Raw genomic sequence first — 20870 nt, 5'->3', positions numbered from 1 at the left:
TACTTGAATTATATTTAACTAATTCTATCCATAATTTAAACTCGTTTGATACTAGCTCACTGAATTCCAAGAATCACCTTTGGAAAGAGACGCTACTACTCCCTCCGTCCCAAAAAAAAAAATTCTTCCTTTTCTTATTAGTTTATCTTAAAAAAATTAACATATTTCTATAATTAGAAATAATTTAACTTTATGAAATAATTTACAATCACACAAATATTTACTATTTATTTTAGACTACACATTTCAAAAAAAAATCTTTATTTCTTAAAGTTTATGCTCAAGTCAAATTAAGAAAAAAAAATTGGGACGGAGCGAGTATTACTTTTAAGGGGAAAAGGGCCTGATTTACCCCTCTACTTTAGGAAAAGGTTCATATTTACCCCTCATTATACTATCAGGCCATTTATACCCCTACCGTTACAATAGTTGAAATATTTGCCCCTATTTTTAACAGAGGGGTAAATATGAACCTTTTCCAAAGTAGAGGGGTAAATCAGGCCCTAAAAAATAAAACACCCTAAACTTTCCAAACAAAACTTACTTCGGGTACCTTTTCAACCCCTAAAATGACTATCCGAACGTCTACATATCCTTGATGTATTGAGCCTACATTATTGTACGCAGAAAAAATATCAGGTTCTATATAAAATATTGACGTTTCGGAGTCTTGACACACCACTAATCATTGGTCAAAGTATGAAAAAAAAAACTAAATTTTTTCAACCAAAACTTACTTCGGGTACCTTTTCAACCCCTAAAATGATGATCCGAACGTCTACGAATCCTTGATGTATTGAGCCTACATTATTGTACGCAGAAAAAAATATCAGATACTATATAAAATATTGATGTTTCGGAGCCTTGACACACGACTAATTATTAGTCAAAGTATGGAAAATAACACTAAGTGTTGCAAAAAATAAAGTTGGCCAATTTTTGTTTTTTATTCATACTTTGACCAATGATTAGTGGTGTGTCAAGACTCCGAAATGTCAATATTTTATATAGAACCTGATATTTTTTTCTGCGTACAATAATGTAGGCTCAATACATCAAGGATTCGTAGACGTTCGGATCGTCATTTTAGGGGTTGAAAAGGTACCCGAAGTAAGTTTTGGTTGAAAAAATTTAGTTTTTTTTTCATACTTTGACCAATGATTAGTGGTGTGTCAAGACTCCGAAACGTCAATATTTTATATAGAACCTGATATTTTTTCTGCGTACAATAATGTAGGCTCAATACATCAAGGATATGTAGACGTTCGGATAGTCATTTTAGGGGTTGAAAAGGTACCCGAAGTAAGTTTTATTTGGAAACTTTAGGGTGTTTTATTTTTTAGGGCCTGATTTACCCCTCTACTTTGGAAAAGGTTCATATTTACCCCTACGTTAAAAATAGGGGCAAATATTTCAACTATTGTAACGGTAGGGGTATAAATGGCCTGATAGTATAACGAGGAGTAAATATGAACCTTTTCCCAAAATAGAGGGGTAAATCAGGCCCTTTTTCCTACTTTTAAGGGCTCTCGTTGAACAAAGAGGAAAAAAGAAAGGCATTCTTCCCTAGATTAACAAGTGTGTGGCCAAAGTAAAGCATATATACACGAATGGTTACCACTTTAATGATCAAAAAGACCTTTCTCTGATGTCACTCGTCAGCACTGTTCCCATACACGAAAAATCCACAATTATTAAAATAAACATGCTTTTTCTAGTACAATATAGATAAAGTTTATATGTAAATCACTTTTCAACATTTCTCTAATTTTCTTTTTGTTGTTGATAGAATTGAATCCGCAGACAGAGATGGGACCGTAGAAGAGGAAATATCTTGGGTGAGATTAGAATTATGATACAAGTATTAGGATGCACATTCTATCCTCTTATTTATTTATTTATTTATTTATTTATTTTACATTATGATTGTTATCGCATGGATAATAATTTAAGCAATATAATTCAGTAATTAATAGATGTGTAAGCTGAAAAGCTGTTAAATTTTCTTAATTGTACAAGTTTCTACAATTGTAAACCGATTTCGAACAATTCTATTGCGAAGATTAGCTAATTTTTTTTTTAATCAACGAGTAACTGATGGAATGACTAACGGAGTTGAGGACTTGCGCCATGATTCAGATAGCATGCGAGATATATAAAACATTGCTCTCAAGCAGGGAGTCTTGCCTAGAGTCTTCCCACATCATGTTTTTCTTCATTGAATAATAATTTATGTAAAATCTAGAGAATATACTGCTTAGCTTAGTTAAAATAATAAATAAATAAATAAATAAGAAGAAAAGAAAAGCAGAGTGACCCGTACTTTCTTTAGACATATTTTGGACTGGATTTGCATTTGGATATGTTGTGGGCGTGATTTTTTTTCCTTTTCGTACTAAGAAACGCGTTATGCTGTCCCGTCACAGGTGTGGACTCCCACAGCCTTACATCCACGTGGCGACCATGCACGGCTTGAAAATAGTTCGAAAACAATTGACCCCACATTGCGATTTGTTCACACTTTTGACATATTGGATCTATATCCTGTCGATACCCAAACATTGAGGTGTGTTTGGTTGCTGGTCAGGAAGGGAGTTTGTGGTGCGTTAAAATTAGAAATAACGGTAAAAAACTGATTTGCGAGTTTTTTTAATCTGAATTTCAAGTGTTTGTGCGTTCTAGTCAAACATTACCAATTATTTATCGACACGCACATCGACTAGTATTTAATAGTGCGTGTTGTACGCTTTCTTTTTTTGTTTTAAAATGGTGTCAAATGGCAATCCGTACGGATAATTCAAAGAATTACTTGCAAAATAGAAACAAATTAAGAGATAGTGGTAAAAAATACACTCAAAGTATCACTTTTTTACAAGTTTCCTATCTGAACTATCACCAACTATTTATCAAAACACGCCTCGAAATTAATGGATCAGTTGCCATGCAAAGGAAATTTTATGGGCAAATTAAGCAGTCACGCGTGTTTTGGTGATTATATTCAAATACTCGATCTAGTCATCTTCGATGTGTGTTCTGATAAATAGTTGATGATAGTTTAGGTAGAAAATTCAAACACCTGATACTTCAGGTAGAAAACTCACAAAAAGTTGATACTTCAGATTTATTTTTTACCATTATCTCTTGAAATTAGTATAACTAATAATACATTTGGTCGCTTTTTAATTGTACCGTATATAGTTTTAGCATAATAAATATATTTTTTTATTATTATTTTGCAACCACACATATATAAAATATTTATAAGTAAATTTATATATTATTTTGACGAAAAGAAATGAAGTAACTAATATATGAATAACTTAATATTAGCTACACAATTAAACCCTATATATTTAATCCCTGAATAAATTTAACCATCAACAGAACGACCTTTGAATTGTTTAAACTAACGCCGAACAAATTGCAGTAAAGCACTAGAAAAAAGAAATTTTTATGTTCTATGTACTCCAGATTTGTGTTCTACCGTTGAACAAGCGGGTCCAAAATTGACATAAGTCTTATCCAAAAAGAAACGACTTTATTATTGATTGGTTGATAGCTTTCACAACTTTGTATTCTGGAGGTTACGCTTCATACGTCATCGTTAATAGATGGATTATGTTATGCCAATATTTCTATTCACATTCACATCACAATAAAGATCAAGTAATGTGACATGAACTTAGAACAATGTCGATACTTTGGTATGGGGTGAAGGCGGGGTGGGGTGGCCGGGGGTTTTAAAAGATGTACTCCCTCCGGATAAAAAAAAAAATTCACTTAGCCTTTATTTCTTAGATTAAAAAAAGAGTTCACTTATTAAATCAAGAAAGAATTAATCCTGTTTTTTCATATTTGTCGCTATTAAGTGTTATATGATCAAATCCCAATGTTTATTTAATTAGGGATAATTTAGTCAAATTACCTATTTTTGTCTAGGAGTTGGTGTTTACTTAAGAGGTGTGCAAATGACTAAGTGGACTCTTTTTTTGATCCAGAGGGAGTATTATTTACTTGTGTTCGATTTGATGGTTACATCTTATATATATATATATATATATATATATATATATATATATATATATATGTGTGTGTGTGTGTGTGTGTGTGTGTGTGTGTGTGTGTGTGTATATATATATAAATGGGTTTAAGTTTGGTGCACTGTCAGTGTACTGTTTTTGTTACACCATCAGGTAATCTCTAAGATAAATACGGTAACTTTTTTAAGTAACCAGTATCCGTATCCGCGCGATGCACAGTTAATGTCAAAAGAACTAATCGAAGCAAATATTATATATGTAAAACTATAATTGTTAAGTCTTCAACTCAATTATTCTCCCACCAAATGTCTTTAATTAATATTTCTAATGGTTTCTTATTCAAGTTATAGCTAAAGATTTTCACTTATATAAGAGAAATCAGATTTTCACTTATAAATATTTTTTATTAATTGAACTTATTACACCAATTTTGCTAATCGGTGAGTGTTCAATTTCCCACCTTATAATTCCCTTCTCTATTTTCCTTTTCCCTATCCTCACTTTTTTATTAAAATACTTAGAAGCTCAATTGGTTGACAACCTGAATTTTTACCTTGTTAGTGAGGGTTCAATACCCCACCTTATTCGATACCCCCACCTTATAATCCCCTCCCCATTTCCCCTTCTCTTATCCCCAATATTTAAAAAATAAAATAAAAAATTTATAAGTTCATTTCTAATACTTCAACACATGAAGATAAATTAAGAATTGTTAAAGTGATAAAAGACCAGGCTTTTATGTTTTAGAAAAAACCTTTGAAATCTAATTCTTATAGTAACTTTATTATACAAAGAATATCTTTGATAATTTACCCGTTGTATATTCTAATATATTTGAAGAAAAGAAAATAGCCCATAATAAATGAAACTAATCATAGCGTATTGGTACTCATTTCTCACATTAAATCAAATTTCTTCAATATTTAAATTGTCTTTTTTACTGAAGCCATTTATTTTCTCTTAAAAGTCAATTTGTAGTACTCCGTACACATTAATAAAATAAGGGTTGCTAAAGTGATAAAAACCACTTTTAAGTTGAGAAAAGAAATATTCTTAAGCAATTGCCTAAAACTTGTAATAGGAAATTAGCATTTACATTTCTCAAACTCTTAAAAAAAAAGTAAACACATTCTTACAAAGTTACACTAATTTTGATAATAATATTTATGCATTCGATCCATGGCAACATGGAGAGCTCCTTCAATATGCATCCCAAGTATAGTTGAAACCGTAAGAAAATGACTTCCGCAAATTACTTCCTCGTTAAACTGTGTGACTTCTGTTAATAAACTCTAAGCAAGAATTTATATGAAAGAGATGCACTGATGAAAATCAAGAAGTTATATTGGGCTTTTGTTATTTAGGGCGTCAACAACAAGCTCTTGTGAATCCAAGAATTGGATGTGGACTTGTCTTCAAATTCAAGAAGCCTAAGGATGATTTCAAGCCCAAGAAACCGAGTTAAAATTATTTCCTTCTTAAATTAGGATTAGTTGTTTTCCTTGTTCTAGTAGGTTTTACTTTCCCCTTTCCTTGTAGAATAGGGATTTTATTTTCCTTGTTTTTAGCTATTTCCTTTCTAGAGTAGAATAAGGAGTTGTAGTCATCAAATAAGAGACCCTAGGCCTATATAAAGGGTTCTTATTCTTTGTTAAACACTATTCACGTTTTTAGCATAAACCTAAATTTTGCAATAGAGTTATTCTCTCTATTTCTTGTTCTTTATCCTTGTTTTTGGTTCCAAGCAATGTGGTGATAGTATTTACCTTGTTTTCAGTTGCGTGTGGTGTTTCTTTATCACGTTAATTGATTTCAAGTGGTGACTTAGGAATTTTATTTGTTCTTGATCATTCAAGAACGCGTTTCTTGATTAAAATTCATTCTAGTTCATACCCAGAACCCTAATTTTCTTTCCATCATTCCGCCTTCAATACTTACTTGATTTAAACAATTCAATAGTTATTTTTATAGTTGAAATCGTCATCTTTCTCCTCGTCTTGAAATCACATAATTCTGAGAAGTATAGCCCGATTTATGTCCATTTCTTGAATTCTGCCCATCAATCGCTTCAAGAACAAGATCCTGACCGATTGGTTCTTTGTTAACTCGAAGAATCATATCAATTTGGTATCAGAGCTCAGTTGAGGAGTACCATGGCTAATAATATACAAGCAAGAAGAGGATGTTTGGTTCAAGAAGATGACCGGAGAGTAGTGAATCGTGACATGGAGATGGAAGAGATGAGAAGGACCATACAACAATTACAAACACAACTTCGACGTTACCAAAGGAAAGAACGGCGAAGGATTCCTAAGGATGATGATGAAGGGTCTGATATTAATCCCTTTCATGATGTTGATGAAGATGACTCTAGCGATAATTCTGATTTTACTAGGAGGCGACAAGATGATGAATTTGATCATCCAAGAAGAAGGAGGAATCATATAAGGGAGAAAAGAGATGATGTGAAGGTTGATGTTCCTGATTTTGATGGAAAAGCCTAAGGGGATGCGTTTATGGATTGGTTACTCACTGTTGAACGAATCTTTGAGTTCAAGGACTATTCTGAGGAGAAAAAGGTTAAGATTGTTGCCATCAATCTTAAAGGATATGCATCACTTTAGTGGGAGAATCTTAAACGAGAAAGAGAAAGAGAAGGCCGTGGAAAGATTCGAATGTGGGAGAAGATGAAAAGAGAACTACGTAGACGTTTTATTCCTGATACATACAAGCAAGAAAACTATCTGAAGTTTCATAATCTTCGTCAAGGAGACCTGACAGTGGAAAACTATACTCGGGAGTTTGAATATCTCATGATTAAGTGTGATACTCGAGAACATGAGGAGCAAACTATAGCAAGGTACATTGGTGGGTTGCGGCTTTCCATCGCAGATGCTATTCGACTGCAACCTTATTGGACATTCAATGATGTGCGAAAACTTGCTATCAATGTTGAACAGCAACAAAAGGAGCCGAAAAGATCTTACACCAAGAAGAACTATTCTAATCAGATGAGTAATAGTATTGGTGCTGGGAATTCCAAGGCAATTCATAGAGGTAATTCTTCTAATTCAACTAATGCTAAGAGTGATGAGAAGAAACCTCAAGGGGATTCAACTAGGAGAAAGTGTTTTAAGTGCCACGGTTTTGGCCATCTACAAGCTGATTGTCCCAATCGAAAGCCTATTATGATAGTTGAGGAAGAAGATGGGGCTGATCATGAAGACAACCAAGAATCTGATCAAGTTGATGAGGAACGTGGGGATGCCGAAATTGAAGCCGATGAAGGTGCTTGTTTAGTTATTCAGAGAAGCTTACATGCTGGACATAAAGATGAAGAGCCATGTCAAAGAGAAACACTTTTCCACACTAGGTGTACTTCACATGGCAAGGTATGTTCTGTGATTATTGATGGTGGAAGTTGCACTAATGCTGTTTTGGAAGAGATGGTGACTAAATTGGGTTTGAAGACCGAGAAACATCCTAATCCTTGCAACATTAAGTGGTTACAAGATGGTGGAGGTATGAAGGCCACAAAAAGATGTTTGGTCTCCTTTTCAATCGGTAAAATCTATAAAGACCAGATTTGGTGTGATGTAATGAGTATGGATGCTTGCCACTTATTACTTGGCAGACTATGGCAATATGATAGGCGTGCTCATCATGATGGATACCTTAACACCTATTCATTTATTGTTGATGGACGTAAGATAACTTTGAAGTCATTGCACCCAAGAGAGCTTAATAAGAAGACCAAATCCATGGGTGATGACCTATTGACCAGATCACAAGTTGTTGGCTGCATTAATAAAGGAGAGTTATTGTATATTGCAGTAGCTATAGAAGACTCACAAGAGGAGGAGAAAGAGTTAGATGCACGAGCCAAAAAGCTACTTACTAAGTTTGATGATGTGATATCTGAGGATGTCCCATTAAAACTTCCACCTATGCATGATATTCAACATCAAATTGACCTTGTACCTGGGGCTTCTTTGCCGAACAAAGCTGCTTATAGGATGAATCCTACACAACAAGCTGAACTCCAAAGGCAAGTTGAAGAGTTACTAGAGATGGGCTTAATAAGAGAGAGCCTTAGCCCTTGTGTTGTACCTGCTTTGCTTGTTCCTAAGAAAAATGGCACCTGGAGGATGTGTGTTGATATCCAGGAAATCAATAAAATCACCATCAAGTATCGCTTTCCAATCCCTAGGTTAGACGATCTATTTGATCAATTGCATGGTGCTAAATCTTTTCCAAGATTGATTTGAAGAGTGGATATCATCAGATTCGTATGAGAGAAGGTGATGAATGTAAGACTGCCTTCAAGACTACCCAAGGCTTGTACGAATGGTTGGTAATGCCTTTTGGTTTGTCTAATGCTCTGAGCACATTCATGAGACTTATGACTCATGTGTTTAGACCATTCATAGGGAAGTTTGTTGTTGTTTACTTTGATGATATCTTAGTTTTTAGCAAGGAGGAAGTCGAACATGAGAAACATTTGGAGAAGGTTTTTGAAACCTTAATAAGGGAGAAGTTGTATGCACAACTCAAGAAGTGCATCTTTTATGGTGATAGCATTTGCTTCCTTGGTTACATAGTAACTAGTGCTGGTATTCAAGCTGATCCAAGCAAGATAGAGGCAATCTTAAGTTGGCCAACTCCTAGGTCAATTTCAGACATAAGGAGCTTTCATGGAATGGTGTCCTTCTATAGACGGTTTATTAAATATTTCAGCACATTGGTTGCTCCTATAACTGAGTGTTTGAAGGGAGGCATATTCAAGTGGAATAAAGCTGCCTAAAAGAGTTTTGAATTGATGAAGAATAAGATGACACAAGCTCCTATCCTTCAGTTACCAAACTTTAATGATCTATTTGAAGTAGAATGTGATGCTTCAGGTGTTGGCATTGGAGAAGTCCTTAGTCAAGAAGGTAAACCCATTGCATACTTTAGTGAGAAGTTGGGTGGACCTAAGCTGAGGTATTCTACCTATGAGAAAGAGTTTTATGCTATTATTCGAGTTTTGAAACATTGGAGTCATTACTTGCTGCCTAGAGAGTTTGTTCTATATTCTGATCATGAGGCACTAAAGTATCTTAATCATCAACAAAAACTCAACGCAAGGCATGCAAAATGGGTAGAGTTCCTTAAGAATTTTCAATTTGTGATCAAGCACAAGGCTGGAAAACTAAATCAATTTGCTGATGCTCTTAGTAGAAGACCATGTGTGCTTTCCATCATGCAAACTAATGTATTCGGATTCGACCATATTAAGGAACTTTATAAGGCTGATCCAGACTTTGGAGTCATTTGGACGAGATGCTTGGAAGGTCCACAAAGAATGTTCTTGATAAGAGATGGTTTTCTTTACTATGGCAAGCAACTTTGCATACCACAAGGCTCTTTAAGAGAGTACATTGTTAGAGAAGCACATGAGGGTGGATTAGCTGGTCACTTTGGCCATTCTAAGACATCAAAGATGATTCAAGAAAACTTCTATTGGCCCAAGTTGAATCGAGATGTTTTGAGGTTGATTGAACGTTGTGAAACTTGTAAAAGGGAAAAGATGCATGGTAGTAATAAGGGGTTATACGAACCTTTGCCAATTCCCACAACACCTTGGGAACATATCAGCATGGATTTCGTGCTAGGATTACCAAGAACTCAAGAAGGTAAGGATTCTATCTTTGTCGTGGTAGATAGGTTCTCTAAGATGGCCCACTTTATCTCATGCAAAAAGACAAGTGATGCAACACATGTGGATGTTTTGTTATTTAACCATGTTGTCAAGTTGCATGGTATTCCTAGAAGCATTGTTTCAGATTGTGACACTAAGTTTCTAAGTCACTTTTGGCGTACTTTATGGGCTAAGCTTGGTACAGAGTTGAAGTATAGTTCGTCTTATCACCCTCAGATGGATGGACAAACAAAGGTAGTTAATCAGAATTTGGTTTCCCTATTAAGAAGTCTGGTTAAGAAGAACATAAGAGAGTGGGAGTCATTGCTGCCGCAAGCTAAATTTGCTTTCAACAAGTCCGTGAATCGAACAACCGGAAAGTGTCCTTTTGAAGTGGTATATGGTAAGAATCCTCTTGGTCCCTTAGAATTATCTCCTCTCATTCAAAATCATTCTTTTAGTGGAGATGCTGATGAGAGAGTTAAAGAGTTGAAGAAAATTCATGAGAAAGTTTTATAAGAGATTGAGAGGCAAACAAAAACATACAAAAAACAAGTTGATAAGAAGAGAAAGAAACAACTCTTTAAAGTGGGAGACTTGGTGTGGGTATACTTGAGGAAACAAAAGTATCCAAAGTTGCAAGCAAGAGCTGATGGTCCCTTTCGTGTTGTTCAAAAGTTGGGTAATAATGCTTATAGAGCGGAGCTACCAGAAGAGTATGGGGTATCCCCGATATTTAATGTAGCTGATCTTGCACCATTTATTGAGCCTTCAGACTCGAGGACGAGTCTTTCTCAACCAGGGGAGAATGATGAAAATCAAGAAGCTATATTGGGATTTTGTTATTTAAGGCGTCAACAACAAGCTCTTGTGAACCCAAGAATTGGTATGTGGACTTGTCTTCAAATTCAAGAAGCCCAAGGATGATTTCAAGCCCAAGAAGCCAAGTTAAAATTATTTCCTTCTTAAATTAGGATTAGTTGTTTTCCTTGTTCTAGTAGGTTTTACTTTCTCCTTTCCTCGTAGAATAGGGATTTTACTTTCCTTGTTTTTAGCTATTTCCTTTCTAGAGTAGAATGGGGAGTTGTAGTCATCAAAGAAGAGACCCTAGGCCTATATAAAGGGTTCTTATTCTTTGTTAAACACTATTCACGTTTTTAGCATAAACCTAAATTTTGCAATAGAGTTATTCTCTCTATTTCTTGTTCTTTATCCTTGTTTCTGGTTCCAAGCAAGGTGGTGATAGTCTTTACCTTGTTTCAGTTACGTGTGGTGTTTCTTTATCACGTTAATTGATTTCAAGTGGTGACTTAGGAATTTTATTTGTTCTTGATCATTCAAGAACGCGTTTCTTGATTAAAATTCGTTCTAGTTCATACCCAGAACCCTAATTTTCTTTCCATCATTCCGCCTTCAATACTTACTTGATTTAAACGATTCAATAATTATTTTTATAGTTGAAATCGTCATCTTTCTCCTCGTCTTGAAATCACATAATTCTGAGAAGTATAGCCCGATTTATGTCTATTTCTTGAATTCTACCCATCAATCGCTACAAGAACAAGATCCTGGTCGATTGGTTCTTTGTTAACTCGAAGAATCACATCATGCACAAACATAGAGAAAACCATGGCCAGCCCAGCTGCGATTTTTAATACAAAACTTACAATTTTGATTATTTTTTCCAACAATTTCTAGTATATAACTTGCAAACTTGATTTCTTCTTACAAATTCTTACAGCTACATATATTGTGTCTAAACGACTGTGAGACAAACAAAAAAAGGCATATACGGTAAATGTTTGTCCACGTCACTACGTCAGACAAACAAAATGTTCAAGCTGCTTCTCTCGCAATGTAACCAATAAATTTTTATAAAATCTTAGAAAAGAAAGGTTTATAGGACAAACATTCAATTTCGATATGCACTACCCAAGTATAGTTGAAACCGTAAGAAGAAATCATCTACGTAACATTACTTACTCAATAAATTGTGCGACTTCTGTTAATAAACTCTAAGCAAGAATTTAGATGGAAGAGATACACAAACATGAGAGAAAATCATGGCTAACCCGTATGCTTGTGATTTTTGATATAAAACTTACAATCTTGACTTTTTCCCTGCAACAATTTCTAGTATATAACTTACAATCTTGATTTCTTCTAAAAACAAATCTTGCAGATATATATTGTGACTAAATAACCGTTTGACAAAAATGTTTGTCCATATCGTCATTATATGAATTTGAACTTCCAAGCAAGATCAACTCTGAGGAACATGATTTGTTAAAAGCTATTAAACCAAAACTGAAAATTATAATTGAGTCAATATTATGAGTCCCATAAAATTACTTACAGATTACCACTTATCATTAAAAGTATTTTCAATATTCTTACTTTTAATCCTTCATCAAGGTAACCTGAAGAAAGAATTACCAAAGTTATTATTCCTACATGAAAAATATATGCAACTTAATCATATGAAAACGGGATAACTTGAAATATATCACTAATTATACTCATGATCGCGATCTTACTCATGCTTCTGGAGTTCCACTTTCATAAAAGCACTGGACACTTATCAAATCAAGAAAGAATTAACCCTGTTTTTCCATATTTATCCCTATTAAGTGTGATATGATCAAATCCCAATGCTTATTTAATTAGGGATAATTTAGTCAAATTACCTATTTTTGTCTAGGAGTTGGTGTTTTCTTAAGAGGTGTGCAAATGGCTAAGTGGATTTTTTTTTTTTGATCTGGAGGGAGTATTATTTACTTGTGTTCGATTTGACGGTTACATCTTTTATATATATATATATATATATATGGGTTTAAGTTTGGTGCACTATCAATGTACTATTTTTGTTACACCATCTGGTAATCTCTAAGATAAATACAGTAACTTTTTTAAGTAATTCATACTTTTATTTTTAATATGTTTTAATTTACAGAGAAAAGACTGTAAAAGGCAAATTAGAGTCCTATTAGTTGTCTAACCTACTCGCAACAAAATTTGTTTCCTTTTTTAATTCTAACATTTTTCACGGTTTTCTTTTATAAACATCATCGGTGAAATTCTGAGTTTTCATGTTTTGTTTATCGACAATATTGTTCAGGGTCATTTGTGGATTTAAGTAACTTTTCACTTTGAAGCTTATGATTTTTCATGCTTGCAAGCTTTTACATTTATAGAATTAAGCAATTGTACACTCTTCCATTTTTTTGTCGCCGGTACCTCAACATAGAAAGAAAAATTCGATTTACAACCCAAACATAGAACGAAAGGAGGGAGGATATGAAGGAGAAAGAGAGGCAGACTGGGCAGAAGAAGTGAAAGAGAGAGAAAATGGAGAAGAAAAGGAGTCGAGAGTCTATAGATAGCTAAGTTAGATCAGCTAATTTACATTATGCTAAGGTAAGAGATTATTCATCACCTTAGAAGTAAGAAAAGAAAATTGAAATATGAGTAATCTATGAAAAGATCTTAGGAGTCGTAATGCATGTCGGTCTCATACGATCAAATGAAGTGGCACAAAATTAAGTTTATATATTGGCTTATGTAAATAATTAATTAGTTTTAATTAGTTCATATCTATCAATTGGTTTACGTACCAACATGTAAGATATTTAACATGATAATTTCAAAATCGAACGTGGTAATAGGACCCAAAATAATAAGAGATTAGTAGGATAAAACGACGTACCTGTTTGAGCTATAGTCGACTGCAAAAAGGACTAGGCTCCTATTACCCTTCTCGTTAAGGCAGCGTTAACGAGATAGCGACCTCATAATTTTAGTATCTCTCAAGTGGTAATACAAAAGAGTCAAAAGGTGCATCATTTATATGCTTTTACGGTGGATGGAGCCGTAAGGGTGTCAAGTGGGCCGGGCCATATAAATGGGGGTCACATGGGGCCGGGCCGGGCCATAGTTAGTGGGCCGGGTTGGGGGCCGGGTTGGAGGAGGGAAAGGGGTGTCCGGTCCAGCCCCCTACGCGAGTAGGGGTACGTAGTGGGCTAAGTGGGCCGGGCCTTTTTTTTTTTTTTTGTAAGTTCTAATACAAAAATAGACATTTACATTTACTACTAATAATAAAATTAACATTTACAACTAATGATAAAATTGCTAAATTAAAAAAAAGTTTAGTCGTCATCAAATTCAAAAAGCTAGCCGTTGTAAATTTAAAAAACTAGTCGTTGCTAATTTTATTTGAACCCCTAAATTTATGAATAACTGCACTTTGGTCATATTTTCAAACTATAAATACCCCTCCATTCTTCTTCATTTTCACACAATTCTTCCACAATTCTCTCTTTATCTAAATTTGCTATTCAACTAGTGTACATTACTTCACCTCCACCTTCTCCTCGAGTTCGAAGATCAACTTCAAGTGCGGTGTGGATGCATTTTGAGCGAGTAAATAAGGAACATGTTAAATGTCAACATTGTGGTGACATATATCTCCATAAGTCCGGAGCGTCGGGTATTAACCTATTAGAGGGGGTGGGGGGGGGGGGGGGGGGGAGGGGTACCGGTGTGTTGCGTAGACACTTGTAAAAAGGCATGAAATTGAACTGAATGATTTATCAAAGATATATTTGTTGAGATAAGTACTATCACAATCTAATATATACTATATACTGAAAATGTATCAAAGGTATATTTGTTGAGGACACAAGATTGTCTAGCTTTAAAATACAATTTTAAAGAAAACTAAAGTGCTCCGTAAAAAGAGACTCCTAATTTATTGGGATACAATATTTTTAAAATACTTATTCTTAGTAATAAATGTAGTACATATCTTTTTTTATTATTATTTGAAGTGGGCCAGGCCGGTGCCCCGGTGGGCCATCACCCGGGCTACTGGTGGGCTGTCCACCTTGTCTGGCCCAGCCCCCTAATAAATCCCACCTAGCCCAGCTCCTTACACCTCTTAGTGGGTCTGGGCCGGGCCGGTGGTGGGTCGGGTTCGGGTTGGCCCGGCTCACTTGACAGGCTTAGATGGAGGATTGATATTACCCAAACAATTTACCGTCAATTGGTTTTGTAGTCTTTCAGAAACTTATTTTTCGTTTTATGTCCTTCTCATAAGAAATCTTCATTTTTACATATAAGAGATCTATAAATAACACATGAGAGATTTGAAAAAAAAATCATTTTCTTCATTCAAATTGTAAATGGACATGGGATACTATTTCCTCATAACAATTTACTTTTTGTATCGAAGATTTTGAAGAAAAACTGGGCCAATTGTAAAACTAGTCAATTACGACAAGTAGTAAATCACTAAATTACCTATTTTATTTTGTCTTGGTTCACTGGGTTTTATCTCAAACTCTGTAGCCAAAGACTAAGTGGAAGGGGTCATTCGCACAAATGCCCTATTTTGGGGTGCTCCTTAATTTTTATCCCTCAAATTTGTGGTCTTTAATATTTGTCCTAGGTACTTTTGACACGATATAACTTAGTAGGCGTTTGTTCATGCGATATAAATCGGCGTTTGTTTATGCAATTTTCATAAAATGTCAACTTTAACTTCATATCATGATTTCAAATTTCAAATTCTCAAAAAAAAAAAATATAATTTGGAATTCCAAATCATAATTTCAAAAAAAAAAAAAAAATAGGTGTAAAACCTGACCCATAAACTTATATTTTGTGAAAAAAGATCCATACGTTGGTAGATATATTTACCAACTATGTTTACCAACCATTTATATCAAATATTAAAAAAGATCTGCAAGTTGGTAGTATATTTAATAACAAATTTACTCTTACCAACCATATACCATGCGAGAGGATTATATTAAGGAGTAGTTACACTACAACTTATGTTCAATTTTTCTTTTTATTGAACTAAAGTTCAATCAATTGATGTTGTACTTTTTAAAAAGGCCTTCTAGTTACGTATTAATTTTGTTATGAACTATGATTTGCTCATTTAGTAAGATTGTATAAGAACTGAGAATGTTTTGATGGTTTTCACAACTTGTGGGTTTTTATGTCTATGAGAAAAAATACAACTTAAGAAATCGAAATTGCACGTCCAAACAAAACTTTAACTTCAAATCATCCCGATTTCGTATCATGATTTCAAATCATGTCCAAACGACTCCTGAAATTTCGCTCAACAAAGTTTACGTTTAGCTTCGGTATATGTATCACAACATTCCACAAGTTATGCCAGACAAGAAAAACGTTCAACACTCAATATAATCTGCAAAACGACACAAATTTAGATTTCGCTCCGCAAAGTTTACATTTAGCTTTTGTATGTGTACCATAACATCCACACAAGTTATGCCGGAAAAGGTAAAACTTTCAACACTCAACATAATTTGAAAAATACAACACAATTTATGCCGCATAACTTAATTCTTATAAAACTTATGTCGAGCTAGACAAAAGTTCAGTTTCCTAAGATAACACAGAACTTATGCCGAGCAAAACAGATCTGAATATTTTCATTAAATAAGTAGTAAGTGCAAAAATTAAGAACCACATATACGAGAGACAAAAATTAAAGACCACATATACGAGAGGCACAAATTAAAGACCAGTACCATTGAAGGACAATCCGTGCAAACAACTGAAGTGGAAGTGGGGAAAGGACTTTGGTATTTGAGTGGGCTGAAGCCAATGTTGGGTTCATGATACTTTTCTCATGGGCCCACTTTCCTAGTCATTTTCCCACTTTCTTCTATGCTCTATTCTCTACTTTAATTTCTTAACCGCGTCAATTTTAGCCCTTTTTTTTTTTTGGCTAGGATATTTTTATGTTTTGGAAAATGACTATACGGATATTGGAAGTACTATGATTTTACTTAATAAACAAAAGAGTTCCATTGCAGAAGATCAAATTGGTTTGGGAAAGATAAGATGTGAAAACATGTTTTTGACCCTCAAAAGTCAAATAAAGATTCCCATTTTGACACAAAATGCCAATAGAGAATTCCTTGTGGACTTCCTATTAGTGTACTGATTATGTGTGGGTAGGTACTTCAACTATTAAGGACCGGTTTGGATGAACTTATGGCTTTTGATTTATAAGCCAAAAGTCATAAGTTACGAATTTTAGCTTATGGCTTTTGGCCTATTTTTATCATTTTTAACTTAAAAATAAGTGCTTAAAAATATTTTCTTATTTTAACCAAACACTGCAAGAAATTGAAACTTTATAGCTCATTTTGTTTTCACCTTCAAAGTTCAAACACAAATTGGTAACATAAATAGAGAATCATATTGCATCAATTATGATGTCAGTCAAAGCTCAATCAAAAACAAAGAAATTAGATCCGCATGTGAACAGAAACATAAATTGCGTATAATATTGATGAAATCATAATTAATGAAGCAAGTGGGGATTAATATTTGCGCGAAAACTTTATGACTTTATAAAGGGATATTGACACCTATTAACAATCTTAAGGATTTAGATTTAGAAATTTTTACTTGGTGTAGCTTCTTCTAAGAGGTAATTATTGATAATAATTACCTTTTAATTTATTTATATTTAGTAGCTACAATGATTTTATAAATTACTATTCGTAGCTGTATCAAAATACATCAAGTTGGAGTGGTTTAACCCAAGTTCGAACCCAACCATCAACATTACTTTTCTTATATATTTTTCCTAGCTTCTTCTCCTTATATTTTGAGTGTATTTAATTGTATTTCGTTATATGTATCAACAAGTTGGAGTGGATGAAGTGGTTATTGGGTGTGGCTCTGCCCCTTTCCACCCAAGTCAAATACATATGAGCCAAATACATATGAGATAAGTGTATTTGGCCAAGTAAAATACATTACCTACGAATTGTAATTTGGCAAATGGTAGCTACGTATAGTAAGAGCCTCATATAAGATAGTTATATCTGTAAGTTTGCCGAAGATTTATTGGTATATTTTGGCCAAGTATTAAATTTTCTAATTGAAGCCCAAAAGTTGGTATTGCAGTCGTTGCTAGTTATAACCGACAATTTAATAGGAAGATCAATTTTTTTTTTCTTATTTCATGCTTCATGATGTGTACCCATTCAAACAAATCCAACTAAACACCTAAAACAGAGTTTTTTGTTTCTGCGTAAAGTTGGCAAGGACACATCCAACTTTCTTTTTCTTCTCTCTTATTCTTTTTTGGCTGTTAATTGAACTGGTCTAAGTGGGTATGGTTGGCATTGGTTGAAAATATTTGGATAATGCTATACACTATTAGAGGTGTTTTGGAGTAAAAACAAGACCTAAAAGCGCCATTGCAATGTGTGTATCACATTGTCTGTCTATATAATGTACAAATTTCCATTGATATACAAGAAACAAATGAATACATAGTGGGATATACATTGATATACATGGGATAAAGTGGGGATACATAGATGGAATCGCGTTTAACTTAGAGTTTTCAATTGAAATTCACCTCAAACATTCTCCAAACACCTCCAAAATTGATATTCAAGCTCTTTTAAATGTTTCTAATAAAATACGATATCACCCAAACAAAGTCAGAGCCATTATCTACATGAATAGATGAAGCATTGACACTCTTCTTTGAAATATGCTTCCTTCCTATGCTTTTCTGGAAATCAAGGCAAAATCTACGAGAAATCTGAAAAAACACACAACAATTTTAATGATTTAAACAACAACAACAACATACCCAGTGTAATCCCACGAGTGGAGTTTGAGGAGGGTAAGATGTACACAGACCTTACTTCAACTTTTATGGGGTAGAGAGACTGTTTCTGATAGACCCTCGGCTCAAAAGTAACAAAGTCAATGCAGGATTGCAAGAGAATTAAGACACCAGTATATCCAGATACCAAACAAATGGAGCAACACATAGCAATAAACGCATAAGGCTAAAGATGTACGTGATACCAAAAGAATACTGCTAAGGCAAAGAGAAAATCTAAAAATTCTATTGCTAATAATACTGCTAAAAATTCTAATATAATGATAGAGAGATCTGGTGAAAGTAATTGGATCAAATCTAACAGAAAAGAAAAGATGAAATTCGAAAATTTTAAACTATGTTATTGGGAGACGACTTTACTAGTTATACTATACAAAAACTGTAGCTATGGGCGACCGGGTGCCAAAATTTTTAAACATGGATTAATTTATGCCGTTTGGGATTCGAACTTGCTACCCGATGCCAAATTTCCTATAATAACTATGAGCAAACAAAGCTGAGGTCCTGAGACTTTTTCCTTCTTGATCTCAAGTTTGAATTCGATAAGTTTGTGGCTATCAACTAGATCTATTAATTAATCAAGTAACCTCGTCCTAATCTAAAAGATTATCTTTCTGTAACCCAACATGTAATATTTCTTTCTACACTTACAAAAAAGGAATAATAACTTGGCAAAACTACCTTTAAGAGGTAATTATTGATAACAACTATCTTTTAATTTATTTATATTCAGTAACTGCAGTGATTTTGCAAATTACCATTCATAGTTATATCAAAATACATTAGGTTTGTAGCTTGTATGTCTCCCTCATTCCTCTCTTCTCCCTTTCCCCTCCCTCTCTCTCTCTCTCTCTCTCACACACACACAGAGTTCTTGCCAAATACCTTTGCCTCTCTCTGGTGCCTCTCTCCTTTTACCCTCTCTCTTCTCCCTCGACCGCCGCCGTCTCCTCCATCTCTGCGGCCAATACCAGATCTTCGGTCAAGTTAGCCTTCTCACATGTTGTTGCATCAACGGTGGCCACATCTCCCTCCCCGCCTCTTCCTCCTCAACGGTGACATCACCAGATTTGAGAAACGCCACTGCCTCCTTCACTGCCATTACGCTTCTCAGATCTGACGGATACCGGAATTCATGGCTTCTTCTCCTTGTTGTATCTTAGATCCTAGTGTATTTGAAATTTTGCATCTGAAATTTTGTTGAAATACATTCAAATAAAGTCGTTGGCTGATTGTATTTTGGGGGGCAAACTAGATGTATTTGACTGTATGTGTTGGTTGAATGATCTATGTACATATGTTTATATACAATTTTTCGAGTAGATACAGTGTATTTGAAATTTTGCATCTGAAATTTTTTTGAACTACATTCAAATACAGTCATTGGCTGATTGTATTTAGGGCGCAAACTAGATGTATTTGACCGTATGTGTTGTTTGAATGATCTATATATATGTTTGTATACAATTTTTCGAGTAAATATATTGTAATTGAAATTTTGTTGAAACACATTCAAATACAGTTGAATACATTCAACTACACCCAAAACAAGAGGATATATCAATATATAAACACACTAAAATACACAGCCCTCGTCATGTATTTTAATGCACTTAAATACATCATTTTGAATACACATGTATTCAGAGAAATTAAGGTTGCATGTATCCAAATACATGTGACATTAGATAAGGTTGGATACAACTGAACAGTGCATTCAAATACACTGAAATATAGCGAAAATGCCTAAATGTAGCTACGAATTGTAAATAGCAAAAAGGTAGCGACGGATTGAAAGCAAGCATTAAAATGTAGTTATTTATGTACGTTGCCCTAGAAACAATACCTATGCAAATGGGCCATCCTATGGGACGTCAACGTAGTTTTTGCTCGGATTGTCCTTCAAAGGCGCTAGTCTTTAATTTTTGCCCTTCGCTTTAAAATGTGGCTGAAAATACCCTAAGGTTCTGGGTTCGAACTCCCGCTCAGTAAAATAAAATAAAAATAGCAAGGCAAGGCTTCGCGAAAATCTTCCTTATAAGACAGAATTTTCCTAATGGCAATAGTTTGCCTTGCGAAATTTCGCAATTTTTTTTTTTTTTTTGCTCTACTGGAATTCTACAGAAGTTAGGCTTTAAGGCATAGCTTTTGCCTGATCAGGCCTAATTTGCTATGAAATTCTGCCTTGCAATTTTTTTTCTTATACTCTGCTGGAATTCGAACCCAAAATCTCAGGAATATTTTCGGTTACTTAAAGTGCCGAAGGACAAAAATTAAAAATTAGCAATTTGAGGGGCTAAAATTAAAGACCACCCCCAAATAAGGGCATTTGTGCGAATGACCAGACCATTTTCGCATCCAAGTGAGAATCATTTGTACTATGTCCAGTAAGCTTTTTGTAAATCATTTTTGCTATATGGTTAACCAGGTCACCTGTTGTATTGGAGGCAAAGGT

This window comes from Lycium barbarum, chromosome 3, assembly GCF_019175385.1.
Source record: "Lycium barbarum isolate Lr01 chromosome 3, ASM1917538v2, whole genome shotgun sequence".
NCBI classification, from domain to species: Eukaryota; Viridiplantae; Streptophyta; class Magnoliopsida; order Solanales; family Solanaceae; genus Lycium; species Lycium barbarum.
This window is presented reverse-complemented; position numbering follows the sequence as displayed.